General features: G+C 40.8%; 1 long non-coding RNA gene across 1 annotated transcript; it reads right to left on the bottom strand.

Annotated features, from left to right (window-relative positions):
- Positions 1 to 978: 978 nt before the first annotated feature.
- Positions 979 to 23,753, bottom strand: LOC113159668. The gene is made up of 3 exons (XR_003298634.1): positions 23,685 to 23,753; positions 8,012 to 8,274; positions 979 to 1,215 (listed from the first exon to the last, which is right to left on the bottom strand). It is a non-coding gene; the product is annotated as an uncharacterized LOC113159668 (long non-coding RNA).
- Positions 23,754 to 24,684: the final 931 nt, after the last annotated feature.

Below are 24,684 nucleotides of genomic sequence, written 5' to 3'. Positions count from 1 at the left end.
ATCTACAGTGATTTTAAAATAAAATGTGTTTACAGGTCTTGGAGAGTGCAAAAAAAGCTTTTTGTCGCTCCAAAGATAGAAATCTTTGAAACAGCTTTAAATGGTGTAACCTGAGGCAAAACTGGAGCTGAACACTACTTACTTGAAATACTGGGAGTGCAGAGAAACGAGTGAGCTTAACAGATCTTTGTAGCGTGCTCTTCATCGCTGCTTGAGGCTACATTAGCCAACGCTAGCACAACACATCTAAACCACTGAATGAACTGTTAACTACGGGTGTAGATAATGTAGGCGCCAGGTTTGACAAGAAGAGAAGATTGCACAAAACAAAAGAAATACCTCTGGTTCTGCTGAATAGATTTTTACTCATTCAGTTTATTTGGCACTAAGAAAATCACACTTCACATAATAGTTATACTTTCACACATAGAATTCATGCAGCTTAAAGAGAGGCCACCTTCAAACCATAATGCACTGCAATCAATAATTATGTGCTTTTATTTTGTATTGCAGACTAAAACAAATCATTCTGTCATTTATGTCTAACACTACTTTTTCAACATTTCTAAAAAACTATTTAGAATGAAGTAAATGATGCATAAGGTGATTCTCATGTATGTGTAAAATCGACAAACGAGCTTTAGGATAAGTGCACTGTTTCCTGATACACTCCATATATTCTTACATTTACAGTACAGAACAGTATGATTGTGTTATGCGGTCATGTGCAATATAACAATGCTTCACTTGAAAACCGCTATAGTAACCATAAATTTTGTCAGTTTCTTTTACAGTTATAAACGTCTTTGCCCGCTAACCAATTCCTGCTCTGCAGTGCGTTTATATCCACAACACAAGTCCAGATGTCAGTAAGAATATATTGTTTCTCATTCTTCTACATCAATATTCCAGCATGTTGGTAATATTATAAGATCAGAGGATCGTTGGCTTCAGGTTCTGAAGTCCCAGCAGGTCAAAGTTACCATTAGGTTCTCACATATGGTTTCACATTTCAGGACCAAAATGTCATTAAAGTTTTAATCATGGGGATTTCAGTCCTTGATTTGATTAATTTCACAACACAAACATTCTCTGAGGAGCTACCTTGAAGTAGTACAGTCACAGGAGATGCACAGGAACAGGAGTGTGTTACCTTGGAAGAGTTGGAAGAGTGCAGCCCGTCAGCTGACACATCACCGCCAGTGGTTGCTCCTTCTAAAAAAAAACACAGAAATGATCATTGTCTTGTTTTCCACGTTCACATTTGAAGAGCAGTTGTGGTCGGCACTGACCACGGTGCGCAGCTTCTCAATCAAAGCCACCCTGTGTTTCGCCTGTTGAGTGCTTTTACAGTAATGTGAAGCAGCAGAAGAAAAAGCAGCGAGGCCGTCTACTGTCTCACTGTTTACAGTTTCCCTTCTGCATCAATTAGATAACACTGCATACATCTTATTAAGTGAGGGCAGCATGGGAATGGTAGACTTCACCTCAACCAGTAAAATCCAGTACAGGACACCAACTTATCTACTTCAGTTGTAGTAGCTGTTAAAAACTGTAAACCCCCTTCACTGAGCGTGTAGTATTTTGCTATTTCCAGCTAACGTCGTGCCTGTTACTGGTTTTAGACGGGTCCATTACCGTGTGAGCGCTACTGAATTAAAACAAAATGTTGTAATGGATTTTTTGGTTTCATCGCCGATGGTGGCTGTTTGTCCTGCATGTGTACTGGAGACCACTGCAAACTCCAAACCCAAGGCGTGCAAACAACAAACATTACTCAGCCCCATTACACTGGCAACAACCTCAAATTAAAATCCATTTTTTAATTATTTTAATTACCATTTACCAGCAAAGCCTTGAGGTATATTTTTCCTGTGGTCACCTGACTAAGAACTGTCTTGACAACCAAATTTAAACATGAAGGAACTCATCTTCTGCCTGCTTTATTGTGATGTGTCTGCTTTATTTTAATGCACTTCATTCAGTGTTCAAAGCAATGTTTAAACTAGTAGTTATGTGTCATAATAAAATATTATTGTGATTATTTTTCTCAGTACCAGTTGTAGTTATTGTTGTTGTAGAAGGTATATTGCAATGTTGATACTGCTACATGAAAAAAAAAAAACACATTTACCACCCAGCAGTGGGTCAGCTCTGTGGGAGTCATAGTGACAAACAACTGATGAGTCACAATCTTCCTCACAGCCCAGGAAAAACAGTGTGTGTTTCTGTTGTTAGGAAGATACACAAGATGAACCAACAGCAGTAGCTGTTTGATACTAGCTGTTCAAATCATACAAACACAACTGGACTGTGTGTCTCTGCTCAGAGAGAGCGGGTGCTGCAGATGAAGGTGCAGTGGTTAAAATGATGCCGCGGGACGTTTGTTTTAAAAGCCTCATGAGTGAAGCCGTTGGACGAAGTTGAACCACAAGCAAAGCAAAGGAACCTGTAGTTTGAGGATGTTAAAAACCAAACGCAGCCCGATGAAAATACACAACTTCCCACCAGCATACGCTGCTGTCATAACCAGCCCAGTGTAAAGTTTGGACTTTCCTTGTAATGTCCTACACCGATTTGAAAACAGTGATGATTTTCTTCTTCATCTCTGGTGTTTTCTGCTCACTGTCGTCTTCACAATATACAATTTATGCAACACCGCAACCATTTCGCAAGATCACATAATTAGAAGGCGAGCAGCTGCGATTGTAAAAACAATGCAGCAGATCTGATATTTTAGGTACCTATCTGAACAAACTTGAAGCTTGTGAAGCACTATATGTGTGTATGTCTTTGTTGCACACAAGCATTCATGTGTACTTTACAGGCCTGCTATCTTTAGCTCCTTGGGAATATCACAAGAATGCTGAAACCGGCCTTTTCCATAAAACTCCTGCTATAGTCCTCCCACTTTGAGGTTTCTGGCTTTAACGTGCTCTGACATACTTCAGTAAATATAATTTACTTCATTTTTTATTATTATTTCTATACCAAACTAGGCTCTTCAAAGGTTTGAAATCTTTTTGCTAACCCCCGTTTTTCTCAGTTGCTGAGTTCATTGCCAAAGAGCCATGACCTCATGCTGTAATTTTAGTCTAATTCCAGTTGGGGGGGGACTCAGCTGAGCAGGCCCTTGATTTCAGACCAAAGAGGTTAAGAAACTGCCACTGGCTAATAGCAGAGGTAGAGATGCTTAAGAAAATAAAGATCACTTTTTGACCTTCTTTACTTCCTCTTTCAGTTGCTGCTCTCAATCATTTTTCTCACTTAAGGGGCTGCCTGCATGTGTTTTCATTTATGAATGATCATTTCGAGAAGAAATCTGCTGCAATTCTGGTGCTTTAAAGTGAAATTTGCACATATATGATCCATCCACACGATGCACACCTTACAGGAATAGTTCAATATTTTTGCCAGTATGCTTCTGTGTGAGATTTAGCTGAGATAATTAACCTGACTCGGAGCAAACAACAAAAACACAAATTGTAAAAAATACAGTTTAACATTTTATAAGGTAAACTACTCTCCAACAAACTACTGGTTAAACTCTTCATTTAAATCTCAGCAAGCTAGCGAACAAGTTCATTTTCCACATGTCAAACCGTTAGTTTAAGAGCAGACTGATTTAAGTAGCTTGCTGCACGACAGCGTCTGCAAAATGATAAAACACTGGTTCTGTTCGGAAATTGAGTACAGTGTCAAACAAAAACCTCCATTTCCATGATTCCATGTTTTTTTGTTCACATAAATATACATATTGGGATTCAGCCACTTTGGCAATTCACCATAACTGTGTGTGCTAATTGGGCTGTTTTTATTTCTACATGAAGCTCGGTGTACTTTAAGTTCTGGTTCATTTCATGACTTATTACGACTTACTGCCTATTAATCATACAGACTCCATAAACTAAGCTAAACTCAACTCTTATTATATTGGATATTGATGCATTTGTCTCACTCTGGGTAAGAAAAGAAAACTGGACAAGCAACATTTACAAAGGTAGAAGGAAGGGACATAAGCGTGCAGTGAATGGGGGAGACAGGAAACAAATATGCATATGTCCCAAACTGCGGAGCTTTTGCTTTAACAAAGTTAGCACACTGATAAACCTACAAAAATAGTGCACTTTTAGAATGAGTAACATGCTTTTAAGTGTGTTTTGCCAGCTTCATAGGCCACAGTGTAAGCTGCTTGAATCACAAAGAGGAGGTCTCTTACTATCTTGGCACAGAAGCGGAGGAGGGTGGTCTTTCATCAGTGTTGTGAGGTGTGTGAGTAGAAGTCTGGTGTAACTGATTCAGTGGTAATGAACCCGCTGTGTGGGCAAAGTGCCAGCGAGCAGAGAGTCACCAACAAATCATCCACTCTGAGCCTCTAACCTGTTGTCACACGGTGCCAAAAAAGGAGACATTTGCTTATTTCCATGACATATTCTCTATGAAATATTTCACGTTCCTGTTGCCTGTGCCCTCAGGAATCTGTTGACTGTATTGTTTGACGTGCGCCGTTGCCCTCTGAGCTTTGTTGTTGCAGAGGTGTGACACACCTTCAGGGTTAGTCAGAGCCCCCACTCTCTCCTCGCTCCAACACAACCACGTCTTCTAACCTTCCCTTAGCACAAAATCACATCTGTAATCCCATAATGTGTCTCCGTGTCTGTTTCCATCTCAAACACATGCACACACAGCCCTCCTCCCTCTGCTTCTTTAGACTGTGAGTCCTCCTCTCCCAAGTCCATTCATCTCAATCCTTTGTCACTGCTATTTCTCATACTGTCCATTCCCTCATCCTGGATTTCACAAAAGGCACACGGCAGATGATGATGTTAAAAATCTAAATGCTGTTGAGGAGGCGTGTTACAGCTAGAGCGATGTTTGTGTACGCATGTGGACAGCGTGATTCGTCTGTGTGGGTTTACGGTGATCCCCATATGAGGCATCTCATGCGTAGAACATTAAGGGACACTAACGCCACACACAGCGTTTGTGAGAGATTATTAGAGCGAAAGATATTGAGTCTGTCGCTGTGGGAGGAGGTTCCTCGAAAGACTCAACCAATGGATGGAGAGCCAGTGTGTCTATGTGCACCATAGTGCTGAAGTGTGCATAGACATGTGTGTTTGCATAAGGGGGGGGAGGGGATCTAGTGATAAAATTACTGGCATTGAGACATATAACAGTAACAACACATGTTTGCATTGTGACAATACTGTGGCATTGATAGATTCAGTGCCATTATACAATCTAAACATACAGCTGATGTCCTAATAAATCATTTAAGAGCAGAGCAGCGCCTGCTCAACTTCATTCTAGAAAATAATCAGTGCAGAATAGTATTTTCCCTTCAAGAGGTTTTTACTTTTTAGTTTTGGTAAGAAATGATGTATTGATTGAGATAAGCGTGACATGAAGCTGATGTTTACATGTAAAATACTGAGGTTAATTCATACATGTCCTTAGAATAAAGTATAAAAACATGAATGTTTAAATTATGTTTTGAAACTACGTAAAAATTCTTGAAAAGTAATATAAATATTTGCATAATCACACGTTCTTTTTCTTTTGTGGGATGGAGTAGGTGAAAGATGGCAAAAAAAATATATTTAAGATAATTAAATGTTTTTGTGGACAAACATGTTAATCACAAATAATTAATCCAAGTACTTTTATATGTCTTCAAATAGGTCTGGAGGAGATCTGTGAGTACACTGCTGCTAAACTGCTTTATTTTGAAGGCACACAAACCAACTAACTGACTAATAACTATACTAATCACATCAGGGGAGTAAAAGTACAGACGTCATGCCTGAAATGTAGTGGTGAAGAAATAAAGCAAGTATTTAAATACAGTGTTGATTTACTTCCAAATATACTTAATTCGAGTGAATTTCTACCTGCTGCTGAAGAAACACCATGGTCAGATTTTTGATTCAAAATAGTGGCTCAGCAGTCAGTTGATATTCCAGCTGGGAGACTGAAAAAGCAACACTGGCAAGACCAAGGGAAAAGCACATCAATAACACAGCTAAACATACAAAAAACAGCCTTTGTCTCTCACACACACAAACACAGACGGACCGAGACAACACATGCAGCACAGTTCTGTCTGCACTCTTCTGTTAATGTAAACCTGCAAAATGTTTGCTTCTCTTGTTATTCATAAAAAATCGGGGGCGGATTGGAAGTGGAAATGCAACTTAGAGAGACTTAAAAGAGAGAAAACTCGGAGACCAGAGCGAGATAAACGTGCAGGAGGAGGATTGGCTGAAGGTGGATGGGTGGGGTTGTATGAGTGAAGGTAAAAGACATTGGAAAGCTCAGTCTGAGTCCAAGTGCTTCTAGCTTGGAAGTTTGCGTGAGGCAGCTTAACGGAACATCGGGTTGTTTTTCCGCTCCACTGCTTTCTGGACTGAACTATAAACTCAAGACGACATCCTCTCATTAGTCTGCCCTCTGTAGCAAAGCCAGGCCATTTAGTGTACCCAAAATCCCATTGTTTAATTGTGCGGGCCAAGTCAAAGGTCAACCAAAATATTGATGAACTTTTTTAAGGAAGGAGGGGGAGTCAGTGAGGCTTGAAGCGGCGGGGAGGCAGATGAGGGCAGAGGTGCAAGGGCCACAAACACAGCTGTACTGAAGCACACACAGAGCCGGCCGGACTGTGCACTGGGAAAACAGAAAGACGGCGTTTCACGGTCACATTTTCACATTGAACTCATAATGTGATGTGGTGTGATTTGCAGGGGAATGACACGAGCAGCACCCTCACAGACACACATCACTCGTTCCCATTTAAACTGCGTGTTATACTGCAGGGAATGATCGGGGAAGTCGCTCCTGCTGCCTAAGGACAATAAAGCTCGTGAGACAAATCACCCACTCAAAGCAAACGCAGTCATAACAGCAGCAGGGCTCATAACCTGGAGGAGATGGTGCGCAACAGCTGAGTGTTATGGATTACACTGTTTGTTTAAATCCATGTTAGGTGGATTATGCTGCTTCACTAAAGAGGGCCGGCTGGGGTCAAAGGCCAGTAAGGCAAAGGCTGTTAAGAAGGTCCTCAAAATACAGCTTTCTCTCTGACCTGGGGGAATTCGTGCACACGCTGCTCTTTGACTTCAGTTTGTTTCAACTGATCTTAAAGAGGTGTCTATCCAACATAAGGAATTTAATTCACAACCAGGAGTTCATCAAAACTGGCTGACAGTCAAAATCTGAGAGGAACTACTGCTAGAGTCACAACACAGCAGGTCCAACACCATGAAAAACCTAAAAACGTGGAGCTGCAAATGAAGATTTTAGATCAATATCTAAAAATGCTGATAATATTCGAGCTTGTGGTCGTGACCTTTTGACATTGTAGTGAGAAAAGGCCAAATCTTCTGACCACATTTACATTGTTATGATCCATTTTAACATTTTGAGCAAAGAAGAAAAGAGCACATTCATGACGTTTTGATGTTATAAAGTGACACAGTGGAGACAAACATCAGATTCAGCACCTCTGTGACTGTCTAAACTGCAGTTTGACGATATTGATTCGTCTTCTCTGCACCATACTGACTCTGGTTTGACCCAAACGCCCGGGCTCTGCTGTGATATCACAAACGCTGTGACTGGGAGAGATTTAAGCACACAAAACAAAAACAAAGTGGTCACTTTATGCCCCAGGCGCGTTTCTGGTGACATTTAACAGCGAGCACAGCTATTTCCTTTACCATTCAAAGCCAAACGCTCTTAATTGCTCAAGAAGTCTGCTGCAGTTTGGAAAACACTTTGTGATATTCCTTGAGTTTGATCTCTGCGGTTCACTTGAGTCTGTGTTTATTCCTGTGTGGAGAAAATTGGTTTACTCGCGTTGTAATTTTGATATGACACTAAAATATGCCCTTGAACGCGCACCATTTGGAAACCTTTGTAGTCCTAATGGCCATTCATTATGGTTTTCAAGATAAGTTTATGTTGTCATTAAATCTGACTAAACACAGAAACAAACATTTCCCAAACGCACCTTATCTGTTCAGTGGAGTAGCCGGCTGCGTTGCCATTTGGCTGCAGGAACGCAGCCTATCAGATGGCCTGAAGTCATCTGTTCGCCAGGACTGCACCGACTGGATCATTTCACCGATAAAAATCTTGGGAATGTTTCTTCGTCCAAACTACAGCAGCTCGCTTCTGTGAGCAGGCACCCGTGGGCTCCCACAGGGAAAAAGGAATTTCCTTAATGCTTTGTCACAGCCTTCAGTCCAACATCAGCGTGCACGTCCTGAAAAACTGCGTAAAAGGAAAAAAGAAATCCCTCCAGTGAATTTCTGTGATTGCGCACAGCGCTCGCTTTACTTTACAAGTTCTTTTACCGTCGCAGCCACCTCTAAAGGTTTTATTTTTTTAGTCAGGACAAATAAAAAAATCCACCAAACGATCGTTGCTGTTGTCATTTTATGTTAAACAAGTGTCTGACAAATGAGTCAAAAACAGACACATCGCTGCCTTCTGTCACAAACACCTGGTGACACTTGATGAAAACTCTTAAAACGACTGCACCGTGCAATTAAAGAAAACCTTTCACTTTTAAGACTCTTCTAAACTGAACTGCCTCGAAATAAAAACAGTCCTTGTTTTATTCTAAGGGTAACTGTTTCATTTCTGCAGCAGCACAAACACGAGTGATTCTTCTCGGACTTTAAATTAAAACGATTTAGGAGACAGAGCCTCTGTGAATCATATTTTATAAAACATTTTACATGTTTTCAGTGTCTCCAAAGGTAAAACAGTCACAGAACTGGAGCCTCAAGCTCTTTTAGTTCAACTGAGGTAAACCTGCTGACTGGAGCTGTTCCAGTTCAAACTCTGCAAACGGGCCTGATTAGAAGGAGTTTAGCAGCTCTTATGGGAGTGAAGCCAGAGGAGCTGTGATACCGTTTCCCTTTTTTCTCCTCCTTTTCTTTTTTTAATTTAAATAAAGCGCAAAGTTAGTTGGAGAAGGTGGAAGGAGATCAGGTTGCGTGCACAAATATCCATCCTTCTATGTCTCCTTTTTTTTTTTATTGTTGTGTCCTTTAATAAAAACAGTTAAAATAAAAGTGTTTTCAATTCCAGCCAAAGACTTTTCAGAACTTTAATCAGGCTCATTTATAATGTCATCAGACTTCTACAAAAACAAATGAAAGTTCAGAGTTTATTCTTTTTATTTAAAGTGTCACAGCTTTGTTTTACTGCACCAGTAATTTATCATGTTTCTTCAGATGAGTGTTGCATTTTTATTAATTAGTCCAGTGATAATTTAAAAATACGCATACAGGCCTCGTCTTGCTGCACCCAGAACATTTAGTTTATTAGATTCTGTAAATAACAACATTTGGTCGATAAGGTGTCATTTTATTTTGGTAACTTTTTCCTTGTGTGCAGTTTTTGCACCTGTAATTGTCTGTTTCACCTCAGTAAAGTATCTGAACACTTTCTCCACTCTCCTTAATAAACGATTATTCAGCCAGAGGAGGCTTCATCCCAAGAACTCGAGTCAACGTCGCCCATGCGCGACCGGTATTTATTAATAATTGATCGCTCACAGCTGCTTATGGTTTATGGTTTGGCGCAGCAGCAGCGCGCAGAGCAGGTCTTTCCTAGTGTCCTTCAAGCAGCATGGTGTGTTTGGTCTCTAATTGTTCATAATGCCCTGTGAAAAACAAACCAAACAATGCTTTCCGTGCAAGAGGATTGGAGAAACGCTGCGTTTTAATACGGTGCCGAAAGTCGCCACCTGGAGTGATTGAACCGATTTATTTTGATTCAGGCTCATATGCTCAGAAGCAAACAGATCTGACTCACTGGTCTAAACTGTGTTGCTTGGCTTTAGCATCACAAGTAAAATATTAATGCCGAACAGTCAAGCTGATGAAAAATCTGTTTAAAAATGGATGTTTTGTTTTCCCATGAACTGAACTAAATATGTTTTGAGGGAAACTCCATGTGCGGCTGAGTCGTGGTGGGAGGTAGGCTAATTGATGAAAGAGACGAGTGTGTTTTGCCCCAAAGCGAAGGAAACTGGTCCCCTTCACTTCACCGCCAAACACAGTTTGTAAGAGTCACTTTTTTTTTTTTTTTTTATCAGATCAAAGTCGCACAAAACGAGCACGAACTCAAAAAAGCTGCAGGTCTGCAGGATTTAAGGAGCATAAATGATGAGTTTAAGGCCAATGTTATTATATTATTACAGCATAGTTAATGTAGAAGCTGTGTGTAATCAACCTAAAGGAACTGTTTGCATTTATTTATGTGTTTTAGGAACAAATCTGTTTTATTTGTGATGTGTGCAACGTTTTGACAAACATTATCTCAACTCAAGTTCAGACAATAAAACAACGAGGCCTAAACTGGCTGAAACATACAACAGCAGAATAACTTTTAATGTTAAATGTTTAATTTGAGTTGGGGTTGCAGGTGTAAGTGTTGACGACCAGGACGAGCTGGTTGGCGCAGTAGGAAACGCGAAATTAAAAAAAGACTGTCTGTTACTGTCTTCTTATTTATAATCAGAACCTTTTTAATAAGCAGCGTGGTGACCCGGCTAAGAAAAGACCTTTCAACAACTTATCAACATCTAATTCATCACCACAGGATTTTACTGTTAACTGCACGAAAAGAAGAAGCTGCATCACAAGTTTGTGCGTCAGGTTCCAGGCAACAAATAAATAGTTTATTATATTCAGGAAGTGCTGAACAGCAACAATGAGCGTCTTCATTTGGACCAGACATTAAATTAAAAGTAGAAATAATGTGCAGAGAGTTTGAACATCGATCTGCTGAAGGCAGAAAGTTTCTCTGTCACTTAGTTCACCGAGTTTAACGCGCACTCGTGAGCATGATTTCGTTTGGAAGCCAGTTGTGGTTCAATGTGCAACTTGCACAAGTGTGATGTGGAAACCTCCCGCGCACATAAAAGGACTTTTAAGTGGAGACATCTTGCTTCTAGTTGTTAGACTTTTCGAAAGGAACAATATTTTGGCCTGTATTTTCATAGACTGTGTGGACGAGAGAAGAATTGACATTTAACTTATATCTTATATTGTTATTATACTAACAGCACTTGGTGGATTGGCCTTGTGTGATAATTAAATATTACTGTAAAACCTGAGCAGGTTTTGTGTTATTTTGATATATGTCTGTGTAGTAAGTTCATTAGAGTGCATAATAGTCTATATTATATATTAAATAACATTAAAAGGAGGTAGTGCGCCTCTGTTGTGACTAATAAACCACGACAAATGTAAATCCGTGGTGCAGCTCATCACGGTGCATTGACACTTTCATTGACTGAGGACTAAACGCGATGGTTTTGTGTGGTTGCAGCCAGTTGTTGTTTCGTCTCCTAATTGACTGGTCAGGTTCACATACTGCAGCTCAGCGGCCGCAGGGAGGCTGGAAATGTGGGCCACGACTCCCCTGAGGGGCGGAGGGAGGAACTGAGAAATATCTGCTCCGTACCGAGAGATGTTGGGACCTTAAAGGTTCCTAACAATTAAATAAAGACACGACACGTGTGGAGAAATCATTCAAGGAGACAGACTAGTGGAGCTACATGTGTAGGAAACATCAAATCAAGAAGTGTGAACTTAAAAATGTCACTAACAACAATTTCACTCCCTTCTTCTGAACTCACATTTTTTAACTACATAAATAAAATAGTTTTCTGCAACACAGCAGTTTTCGTTTGCCATGACAGTAGTGTGGGTACCTGCGCATTTATTGGCTTTAATAACAGATGGATGTGCACTTATCCAACTGGAGAATGCATTTGTAATAATGCACATGCATTTCTTATTGCTGGTGGAAGTCTACTAAGCCTCTGCATTCCCTTTATTGCACTAGCTGTCAGTAAATTATGCTGGGAAGAGTATGAGGGCTTCACAAGTTCATTCAAGTTCTATTACGTCATAGAGGGAAACCAAGTTTATAGGACTGATTTACTGCAGATTACAACAACCATTCCAGATCAAAATGTATATTACACAACGCTGTTCAAAATAACACAGTTAAGTGCAGTTGTCTTGTGTGGTCTCTCACGGTGGTAAAATGGTCGAAATTCTCTGTGCACAAAACAAAAAAAGAGGGGAAATGCTTCTTTAACCTCCTGAATGAGATTGGAAACTTAATGTCAGACTTCTCCACATCCAAATTAACCTCCAGCCGTGGGCATTGATTTGCAAATGACTGCCACGTAAACCTTCAGTGACTCCTTGTGCTATTCAGTGCATCTAAGTTCAAGAAGCGCTGGTGCTCACCTGCTACTGCTTTGGCTGCTGCCAGCTGCCAATTAACACCTATGGCATGTTAATGAGGCAGCAGAGTCTACCACTTCAGGAGACTTTTCAGACCCTTCACCACAAGTGCCTTTATTTTCACAAGAGCTCATGTGCAATCTGCATATGCATCTTGCATGGGGAATCAGGAGGAAGCCACAGTGGGACCAAGAGCTCAGATTGAGTCTTGTAGCTGCAACATGCGCTGAAGCTACGTGGACATCATGTCTAGTTCAATTCATTTGAACTAGTCTGAAAAGATTTAAATGCACATCACAACCCCAAAATAAGAAAATGTCAAAATTCTTTTACTTCAAACTATAACAAATTGAGGTATTGTACAAAATACACAGCGGCCTCACACTCAAGCACACATGGATGAGTAAGACAAACAAACCTTGAAAGAAATTAACAAACTGCCTGCTCTTCTCACGCACAACCTACCGTGATTCATCTTCAGAAATCTGGAACCAGTCAGCTCAGAGTAACGTACAGAACCTGCCGGAGCAACTGCACGAGTCCAGAGGCAAAAGAATGTTACAGAAGATTAGACAAATGCACAACATGGCATCATTAGTGCCAAAGGGGACCCTGGAGGTGAAGTGGGTGTTTGGGAGGGCAGCAGGGATAGGTTGGTGTGTGTGTGCGCGTAGGGGGTTGTTCATAAAATGTTACTCAGAAGAGAAGAAAACCACCTAAAAGGCTGGAGAAACACAATGACACATCAAAAGGGAAAACCTGAAAACCTTGGTATAATAAGACTCATGAATAAGCTCAGATCCCAAAGGAACAATGTGTGTTTAAGTGTGTGTGAAAGAGCAAAAGAGAGAGAGAGCGAGAATGAGTGTGTGCATGTAAACATTTGAGCGTAAACGTTTGTGTGTGTGCACGTTCGACCGTGCACGTGTTTGAAGCTGTTCATCTGTCTCTTCTTTTTATAAAAGGCCCCAATTCCCTATAGAAACTCGGATGTGTGTGCGCTCACGTATGTGCACAAACGCTCTGTGCACGATCACAGAACTGTTCTAAAAATCATTGACACAGCAGGAGAATGTCCTTTCGCCACATTAATGACTCCCATGCTCAACATAATTATTTCAGTCCTTGTTTCTGGGCGCAGTTCAAAGATGAGAAATGTTTAATTTCTGTGACGCACAACAACAGAGCGGGAACACAGTGAAATCTGATAATAACAAAAAAATGTGTGCCGCTTTTTAAAGAGGCTAAATCTTTGCAAAGTGCTGACTGGCTGTGAATTCAGGCACAAATCGGATGAAAAACAGTCCAATGGTCCATTTATGTGAATCTGACTCAGGCAATTTGTGGAAAAAGTCCCAATATTTACAGTCTACATTTGGCATTAGTCCAATTACACACAATTTCTGAAGATGAAACCCACTAATCCAAGTAAAAAAAGAAATCTAATTGAATGGAATTATTCACCTCTGCCAAAAGATGACCTGCAAAACCTTTGGTGGGCAATAGACACTTGCATAGTTCCATGATGTGGTTGAATTTTGTTTAGCATTAACAGTCTCAACAACTGTGGAATGAATTGCTAAGATATTTAGCTCCCAAGTTGGAACTTGGAAGAGAAGATTAAACACGAGTCCACTCCTCTCTGTCCTGTCCTCAGTCTCCATGCTCGGCTACACTCGTTCATCCTTCAGTGAAATTACAATAAATATAGATGCTACAAAAATTACTAGTCAAGCAGAAATAAAAGAAAAACTTGATAAAAAAAAAAAAAAAAAGGTGAAGGGAATATATCTGCCCTGCTGTCAGGCTGGTCAATGAGCCTGGGTCAGACACCTACTGTGCATGAGTGCATCTTCACAGCGTTGCCATCCTGGCTGTGCAGAATACCAACTCTAAGCTTTGTTAAATAGCATTTCCTACAGTCAGGTACACATTTAATAAATCTGTCACAGTATCTTTTTTTATTTTGCAGCGCACTGCTAAAAAAAGTGAACCAAAGCACAGACGCGTAGACGTATTGGTTTACATGTCTGTGCTTTGCCCAAACACTTTTGATTAAACTTCCGTGCACCAGATGCTGTTGTGAAGTAAACGCAAAGCACAAGAGCACAACCATGGGAGAGAATCAGAGTCATCTGGGTTGTGTATTCTCACACAACGTCGGGCTTTGGGAGGTAATGCCTTTCTGCTTTTTTCTTCTGTTTCATGGTTTGTCAACAAATAAATTGCTCAGAATGACCCCTTCTTTTGAGCGGATCCCCTCTCTGTGTGTAGCATGACATCATTTCCCTATTGTAAGGCAATTTCTGCTTTGAATCCAAAGTAAAGTGATACTGTGCCAGAAGTCGAGGGATCCAGCTTCACTCCCTCCTGTAAACAATGAGAGGCCAGGCTACCATGAGCAGAGACTGTGGGCATGTTAGGTGGGAAAAGGTTCTTTTTTTGTGTGCATGTAGAAAATCAAACAAATTGCTCTGAGTGACAAACCTTTGACTGTGTTATTGTATGTGTGAGTGGTGTGGTTTGATAGAAGTGCATTAAGTTATAAAATATCGCCAGAGAGCGCAGGAGCAGTGAGATACTGATCGTGATTTATTGTTTTTAGAATAAGAGCCTTTAGGCTTCATCAGTCAAGTGCACCAGAGTGATGCAGCTCTGTCTGTATTTATACTAACAAGAACTTGGTGGTCAGCTACCAACTTTTTAGTTTTTCATCGTCGGTCAAGTGAAGTTAGTTCATGGTTTGTGTGAATAAGCGATTAAATATCTCAAGTAAAGCCGAGTGAGAGAGTAGTGCATTGTAGAATTGCATCAATAAAACCTTAAAGTGGTGAAGAGTTACCATATATCTAGTCGAACTACTGTACTTCAGGGAACACACTTTAAACAAAGGTGTCTATGCCATCTCCACGGAGGGCCTCGACTCAAAGTTAGGTGCAGAAAAGTGAATATACCAAAGAATGTAGTCTTGTACACAAGTTGGTGGGTGAAACTGCCTCTCAGGCGGGTTTTGTCAAACCCAGGAGTCCAGACGGTACAGTTCTTATTCATCAGGACCCTTTTTCCCCAGAGGCTGCAACAAACAGTCCAACTCTCCAAGGGATAAAACATCTGAGCGGGACCAGGAAACCAAGTCTGGCTGAGCTTTAGGAGACATCGTTTTAAAATCAAATATAAAGATATAACTACAAACTAATTGAGTAATTACCACTGCAATAAAATCCAAATGGGACTTTAGTAATTCTATACGTCTAGATGTGCTGCATCTTTTCATCATTCCATGTGTGCCAGACTGATTTCACCTTATTTGATCCTGGAATTATAAATCTCCCTTTCTCTTAAATTGTTGTTATCATTACTTAACACGATTAAAGGAGAAACACGGTTGAAAATTGGCTTATGTTACGCTCTGAGCTCTGACAGGATGCATGGTGTGCAGTTTTCTGTGCCTACACACACACACACACACACACACACACACACACACACCTCAAAAGCACAGGACTGGGAACTTAAGTGGCAAACACTCTGCAGGCCTGCCCAATTTTCAAGGCGATTTCCTAACTTGAGAAAGAGCGGGCTGTGAATAATTGTGGTGCTCTTCATGCTTGTGATAATAATGTTATTCTAAAGGGGTGAAAGTGGTACCAATGGTGGAAAAAAACACTTAAAAGAAAAAAAAAAAACAGAAGGTAGAACATGTAAAAAACCACACAGTCTAACTTGCTGCCAAATTAGTCATTTATCAGCTTTCATTTAGTCTGACAATTAAAGCAAAGCAAGCGTTTTCTCACCATTTCTCGTTCTTTAACACACATGAGCCCTGTGGTGATCGAGTCAAAAGTTGCTTCTTTCTTTATAACGAAAGGATGTTTTAGGACCAAAACATCCTTTCGTTCACTTTTTGCATCCATCTTTTAATTTTTCTATGCTGCATGAGTTGCAGCATTAACTATTAAGTAATCTGGCATTCACTAAGCCCCTCCCTCAAATAACAGTTGTCCAATCCAAGCTCAGTAACGCTAACTAACTAAGACATGTCTGTCAAGCTTTGGATTTGTCCACATGTGGACCCAGTGGACACGGATCTGCAGTAATACACTGTCAAATCACACCAACATTTACCAAAATTTAAATCCAAATTCTAAATCAGACATCATAACATATATTTAATGTAATAATATCAAAGGCATTTTTTAAAATAAAATAAATTACTGGATGTGCAAGTTGGTGAATTATGGATTTGTGTGTTTTTGCTGAATAATGCACAGTAAAAACAAACGATGGGCAAATTAAATCAAATGAGAAAATAAATGCATTAAAGTTGTTGTTGTCATTTGTGGGAGAAGGAGAGACGGGTGTGCTTTCCGTGTTTTGTCTATGGTTTGAGTGCCCAGGCCATTCTCTAGTTGTATGTCTGTGTGTGTGTGTGTGTGTGTGTGTGTGTGTGTGTGTGTTATACCTCAGAGGGCTCTACTGACTGTACGAACTGAATAATGCATCAGGAGTTTCCCCTTTCTCGCTCCCTCTTATCTCATTTCTCATCCTCGTCTCCTTCACTCATCCTAACCCCAAATCTCTCAATCACTCTGTTGTTTTTCTAATTCTCACCTAGTTAAATGACCTTTGTTCTGTGTCTCATTCTGCGCCATCAATCCACAGCATCACCCCTCTCCTGCCCCCTCTGCTTTCCTCCCTTCCTTCTATCACTCAGCCCCTCCCAAGCCTACTCATGCGTAAGGTAGTGGGGTGAAAATGCTGTGCTCTCAGCGCAGCCTCTGCACGCAATCGTGCTGGGATCATGTGAGAAGGTCGGCAGACATGATGCAGCCCCACATAGCTGTGGCGTGGAGCCATAGAGGAGATGAGAGATGCAGAGAGGAGGGGTGTTAAAAATAAAAAAAAGAATCCTTACAGTCCCTGTTAGGGGGTCTCAGCTCATTTGAAACCATGGCAACGTTTCACAATGATGAGGGATTTTTTCCACTGTCATCACCAGGGTCAATCAGACGGGTCAAGGTGAAATGGCTGCCACTCACGCAATGCCACTCTTAACACGGGGAAGAGGGGAAGGAAAGCTGAGTGACAGAACACACCAAGAAATCCAAACAAAGCTGAGCGACTTTCCATTCATTTGGGGTTTGGGGGGTGTGTGGGGGGGGGTCCTAATGAAATGTGTAGCTCTAAAATCCCTGGGCATATTTCTTCTAAACACATCGATTCAAAGTGGTGATTACTGTGAAAGCTCAGGGTGGAGGAGTGGGTTCAAATCACACCCATCACTCATTCGCGTTTGATTTTCAGGGCTCAATCCTCAAAGGCCGTCCAGCTTGCTCCTTTGACTCCTTCTTTCCCCCGCGGGTCCCCCACAGCCACTCTCCACACCTCTGCTGATGTCAGCCTCATTTCAGGGGCGGGTTGTAATGAAGTCCTCGCCCTCTGATGTATGTTCCTCCGAGGCAGCGGGCCGTGTGGGCCAGAAGGCTGAGCAAGTGAAGGTCTCTCCATTACAGATGGGTTAACGTCTTGTGTCAAGCTTTGGGCAGCGTGGCTGCAGTTGTGATAACAACATAATGACTTTCTACCTCTGATTACCAGAGAGTCAGAAACATGCAGGATCAAAGTAAATAAAACAGAGTAGCACCTTCAGCTAAAATAATAAACCTCTTCAGAAGTGGTGCATGCTGGGAGGATTACTCATATTTTTTCACCTAATTAGGACAATACATCATTTACATTTCACATGGTGGAATGGGGCCAAGTGGAGAGGCCCAGGTTACTCAACATGGGGTAAGTTAAAGCTCTTGAGGAGCCAAGTAAAATGAATCAGATACGTGAAATATACACAGTTCGTTCAGTTATTTTAACAAAAACATGACCATATTCTGTTCATTTGTGTAATTGCAGTTGTAGCTTATATCTTGGGTAATAAAAGACAGGAAATCATTCAAGATCTATAGCAAATACACGGAATAGGGGCTGCGTGCTGTGCTGTTCGAATATAGGTTTCCTAAATTTGAGTGTGTCTTTGTGCACGAGTGCGTCTTAGATGGCTGCAGGTGTCTGTGTGTGTGTGGTCCCATAGCGGAGGTGCTAGCAGCATGTGGGGGTGGGGGGCTTTGAGTGAGGAGGCCTCTTGGAGAACCATCACTCGCAGGGTTAATATCTGTTTTCCATCTTTTCTAAGTGGCTCTTGAGAGACTGTGGGTTTCCCCATTTCATTTTCAAAAAAGGGGAAAAGAGGAAAAAAGCGCTCTCTTATGAAATTACAAGTGCTTTAAAAGATCTAATGTGGTCTTAATTGTCTCACTGCGTTTGACAATGGGTGTGGAGGGAAGCAATGAGATTTTTTTGAGGTGGTGGTGGGGGGGGTTCTCAAGTATGTTTCAAATTACAATAGGGCGCTCTACAGAAAATGTGCTTGGCTATAGTGTGGCTTTGTTATTTTGAACAGGATAAGGAGGTGCAAGAGTTTGGTGAAGTGCATTCTCAGAAAAAAGCAAAAATGAATGACAAGCTTGAATCCGGAGCCGGTTCTGATTGCACCACGCTCACACACACACAAACACACTGCAACGTATGATGAATGAATGTTTTCTTGCAGCCCAGCTTATAAACATCTGAAATGGTTATTGTCAAAAAAAAAAAAAAAACAACAGCATTTGTCACTGGTTAAAATGTCACAGGCACCTGACAAGGACCTCTAGTGGTCATTTGATTTGTGTTATCTGGAACTAAAGCAGCATAAACTGAAATTTGCCCCCAAAAAATCTCACAGTGCAGGAGTAGGTCGGGGTCGGTGGATGGTTCAAACACAGGAGGCAGTTTTTAAATCCTACCAAGTCCAACTCTTTGTTTTTTAAATGATAAAATATTATATCATAAAACTGTAACTGCCTCCTTGCACCTCGAACACCAACAAGTGATTTTTGTCTATGCACGCCTGTGGTACCCACAGTATCTAATCCGGATTGACCTGCTCATATATGTACGGCCACCCCTGTTGCCAGGTTTCTCCGTTGCCAGCTGCTGTAGCCTAATTAGCCATTTCAAGAATCACCCTGCCAGAAGAGATGTGTTTCCATGTATGTGAATTTCCCTCACCAGTCATTCACTTCAACATGTTTCCCACCCTCCATGACTACAAATCTGCATATGGCGCACATCTGGGCTTTCATTCAGGGCACTGAGGTGGTTATCTGATGAGAGGAACACACAAGGAAATCTGGCAGGCCTTTTTGCTTACTGTGTGACAGACTTGATGTTGACAGAGAAACGGTTTGAGAAATAAATGTGTCTCAGATCCCACAGAGCTCAATCGGGTTGGTATACACAAGTGATTTTGTTATTTTCCTGTTTAACTGGGAAAACTGCCTTTACTATTGCATCTTGTAGGACACGCTGAAACGATGGGAACAGTTTTATAGCGTTTGATATTTTTTAAAATGGAATAAAAAAAAAACCTGCATCTAGGGTTCAAGGCATTTGCAACTTACAAAAATAAAGAGATAGAGACACAAACACGTGGACACACACACAAATTCAAATGAAATCATCTCTAATTGGATCAGGGCAGCTTTTCAAGCTGATTCACTGACCATGGAGGCCTTGTCCTCTGATAAGCAGGGATCTAACCAGCACTGCTCGTCTGTGTAATGACCTCGGCAGTCTCTGAGCGTCCACTGACACCTGACACAGCCAACTTATTCTCCTCACTGGAGCCTAATGTCTGCTGATAGTAGAGACCACCATCCCCTCTTTAGTTTGGGTGCAGTGAGCCACGTACACACAGGGCCAAGCAAGGCTGTCACCTACTACCCACTCATTAGGACGAGACAACCTGTTTCTGTGCAAATGACTCTTGCTCTATTCAATGCGGGTGGTGGTACGAGGGTTTCCCACTCACTGCGTCTCCCAGGCTGATACATCATAATTAGGCCCAGGGCTAAAACACCCTCAGAGTCTGGTTCTAGTTGGATTTATACAAGCATTTAACATTATGTGGCTTTTAGAACAATTTAGAAAAATTATACCCCACTGATAGTAGTCTTATGTTGTGGTTTCCCCATTACATAGAGCATGTGCATGGCAAGAGCATGTAGCAGCATGAGACCTGCACGATATTAATAGTATACACTGCAGCAAATTTGGCAAGGAAGGGGCTACCGCATTGATGCCACCAGCACTGCAGTTTTTCCATATTTTATACACAGTACATCAACTTCAATGAATTATTGTACATAATCACACTAGCATGAAGAAACTATTAGGTGGCAGCTTATTTATACATTATCAGCTATTTACCAATATATTTTAGACACTTATAATAATATAAGGATTTTAAAGCCACCCTTTATATTTGTAACACTCAGGGAAATATCTTAAAACAGTTGCCCAGATTGCTGTAAAGCTTTTTAGAGTCATTTTTATATTAGCAATCCTATCCTCTAATTCATCTTGCAGCACCATTAGAAAATTCACAGTGCTGGATGAACATGTTACTGTGAGGATGTTAGCATGCTAATTTTTAGGTCCTTAAAGTAGCACACTTCAACCTTTGGAGTCTATTTAAGACTATTTCAATTGTTAATTCATGCATTGCAGAGGTTTGGGAAGCTGGTTTTAATACATTTGTATGTTGAGGAACGTAACTGCACAAAACATGGGCTGCATAGATAAACATGTTAAGTGGACTGTCTTTAAGGATTCAACACAAAAAACTGGCCTTGAGCATGTTAATTTATCACTTAATAGTGATCTCAACCATACAGCCCACCTTGATTAGCATCTAGTCAAATAATCACCTAATAAATACCTCACAAAACTAGAACAAACCTAATGCAACACTGGTCTAAGTTTCCTGAGGCAGAGTCCATCACTCCTTACAGCTCTGGATCAAGCCCAGAAACCAGATGTGCAGGACTTAGTGCTGTGTTGGGTCATTCCTGCTAAGTGAGACTAGTCACAATGAGAACTCCTCTTCGCTAATGGTTCAGTGTCATGACTTGAAACATGAAAACAAATAGGAAATGGATGTTGTGCAATACAACGTTAACCAGCTTTAATGTTTATCAGCTGCCTTGTGTTTGCCTCACACATTGGTACAAATAAAAATTCATCAAGTGTAATCGGGTGCAACAAGATGATGGTATGAAACCAAATCAATAGCAGGGTCTGGAAGCACAGTACACCCCATTCAAATCCAGGAAGAGGACACCATCACTTGGATGAGTGGTAACAAAGAATCAGCCAAACGTCACAGAGTGGGCGCTCTGTCCTGAAATATGCAAATCAACATCAAATGTGAAGAGCATTTGTTTTTAGAAAAGGAAATTAATCATTTTTGCTTTTCCTCCATGCACACAGTTCACAGTGATGTGTTAAATGTGATCAGTCTCACTTCTGCACATGCTTATCTGACATGAGTTCCATCCAATTATGGTTAGCGAAGTGGGGGGATGATGCTCATTACGATGGGTGGAGAAGCTTTTTCTTTTCCTCTCCTTCACTTTTTGACAGATGCTATAATTCATAATGTGAGAGGAAGATTGGTGCATGTTAAATACCAAGCATAGCCTACACTCTCATTTGACTTAGCTGGTGGTCCGCCTGAATTATGGTTAAAGAAATGTTTTGTGCGTGTGTGTGTTTTTAACTTTTAAAAGGACAGAAAGAACCGCTCTCGACAAAGCTATCCTAAAAGCTTCCATTATGTCCTGCCTCATGTGCTGTCTATGAACACCACATGTTGCTGGTCAACGGCAAGAAAAATATGACTTTCTAAATCACTTGTGGCAAGTTTACAGTACACTTCCCCCTCTGCGTGTCTGTCCTGCTCTCTGTGTGTCTGTTCTTGCACAAACACACACATAAACACACGTATAAAACCACACATACGTTGAGCATGCAGAGGCCAATAGGAAACTACCATCATTCAAGTATTCAAGTAGGATGAACCAACTGGAGAGGGCGGAGGACAACACTGAGGATCGTGAATGTGTTTACATGCACGCACAGAGACAACTTAAACTGTCTGTATGCCATATATAATGCCGACATCTGCAGAGATGCTGACAAATTTAAAATGAGCTTATATTTGTCAGATGACGTTGGTGAGTGCACGATAAAATGTAAGATCTACTGAATTATAGGATTTCTGTGTGAACAGGTGCCAACTATCAAGATTCACTCCCTAGACTGGAGAGTTGCGAAAAAATTCCCGAATCAAGTGACACTAAATACCTGTATTGACTTAAATCTCACTCACAAAATTCCTACCACTGAACATTCATGACTCAAAAGCTAAATAAATTGTTGGTGACCACTTAGGTCCACAATAGGCTCCAAGCTGACAGCTGTATCTAAGCCAGTTCATGCTGCAGATCACTTTTTATTTTTTTTTACTGTAAATTGCCAACAGGATTCCTGAGTACATGCAAGCAGACAAGGTGCACCATGGGTCACCGTCTGTGACTCACATTGTGTCCCTCAGATACCAGATGCTGAAAACAAAAGTCAATGTTTTTTAGCTGGACTGAGTAATGTCTTGTTTTATCCACTTCTTCCATGTGTGTTTCCATGCGGTCTGTTCAAATTCGATGAATGTACACAGCAATCTGTATCGCATTGCCTGATTTGCCAAAACACAAACTTAAATCAGTCTCATTCTAACCGTAAAAAAAGACACACTGTATGTTGAGTTGCACTATGGTTGCAGCTTTCATGAATTCTGCAGCCAAAAGATTAAGCAGGCTTGGCTGTTCTTCCCAGATAAAAGTTTCTCCTCCCCGCAGAATAATTCAACATTTTTATGTTAAGTGTGTGCAACCTCAAAATGGGAGCCAGCCCTGCTCATTAAACCGAAGAATAAAGGTTCAGTAAAAACTGATAATTGTTTAGTTCAGTTTTCCAACTAAACAATGTTTTGAATCAATCATATCAAACAGAATATGTCCCCAAGAATCTCTTTGATTGGCCTCTGTTGAAAGAGTCAAAGTCCACCACTTCCACAGACTAATATGAGATTTAAATCTATGTTGCCATGTGTTGAAACACTCAATCAGGACTACTGACCCAGAAAAGCCAGCATCTTTGAATTCAGGACAACATTAGGTTATAGCAAGATGTCTCCGACCACCTCCAGTCATTCTGGGCTCTGTTGGTGATTCTGACTTGTGTCTTGCCAAGATGTATCACCCCTGACTGAAGACATGTCAACAACCTCGTTCAAACCAATACTGAGGTTGCAGTAACAAACTGAGATGCAACAGATTACAGTCAATTACAGTCATTCACTGACACTCACTGCATGCGCAAGTCTGACAATATACCGCTGGGGTATGTACAAGAAGTCGACTGAAGCTCAAACAAACAACAAAACAAAAACAAAGAAGGAGAGGTAGTTACCAGAAAACGTGGCAGGTAGGAGCAGCAATGATCCAAGAAGAAACCACAGGAGCACAGAACTTCAAAAACCTGTAATTGGCAAAATGGAGATTGTACATAGAGTGATAGCTTACATAGTGCCCCTGATGAGCTGGTGCAGAGCAGGTGAGTGAGTGGGTGGAGCTAGGTGAACATGGTGTGTGTGTGTGTGTGTGTGTGTGTGTGTGTGTGTGTGTGTGTGTGTGTGTGAGGCAGGTGGCAGGCTGAGGGTCGAGCTGTGACAACAAAGGGGAGAAAACAGGAGCAAGGAATAAACATGATGCACTTACAGCCACTGAAATAGTTCTATTTAGATTAAAAGGTGTTGATCTGATGCACCTGTCACTGCAGGAACATTTTAATATTAGTAACAATCACTGCAGCTTTAAATTTTAAATGTTAGGGGGGAGAAATCCATTTTGCATCTTCCCGATTTATCTTTGCATGAATCATTAATAAAAGATTTGTTTGGATCATTTATTGTTGTTACAAGTTTTTAAACACTTTTCACTTATCAACTTAAAATAATGTTTCATTGAATGTTTAACTCTCATTCCCAGAAACACAAAAAGTAAAACATATTTAGAATATTAAGAGGAAAAAAAGGAGGAGATGAACCCAACTTAACGCAGCATTGTGACATCATAAAACACTTTTATTCTTCAAAAGTGACGAAATAATTTTACGTGTTTTGTCACTACATTATTTTAGGCGACTCTGTTTTAATGACTTATATTTTCTTGTGAATCCTTTAGTACAGAGGCTGTCATCAGTGTAATAAATACATTCACTGAGCTCTTTCAGTGACGTGTGTGATGATTTAAGCTGAAAAATGAGTTGAAAGACTAGATTTGCATTTAAGAAAACATAAACATCTAAGGCTCTTATGGTGAAACATTGAAAAGTTTGTTAATTTGATTATGAGTGTAGGGGTACACATGGATGGAGACTAAACGTGTTCACATACCACACAACACAGTGC

This window comes from Anabas testudineus, chromosome 12, assembly GCF_900324465.2.
Source record: "Anabas testudineus chromosome 12, fAnaTes1.2, whole genome shotgun sequence".
Lineage (NCBI taxonomy): Eukaryota > Metazoa > Chordata > Actinopteri > Anabantiformes > Anabantidae > Anabas > Anabas testudineus.
The sequence above is the reverse complement of the archived record's forward strand: the minus strand, read 5'-3'. Positions and strand labels throughout refer to the sequence as shown.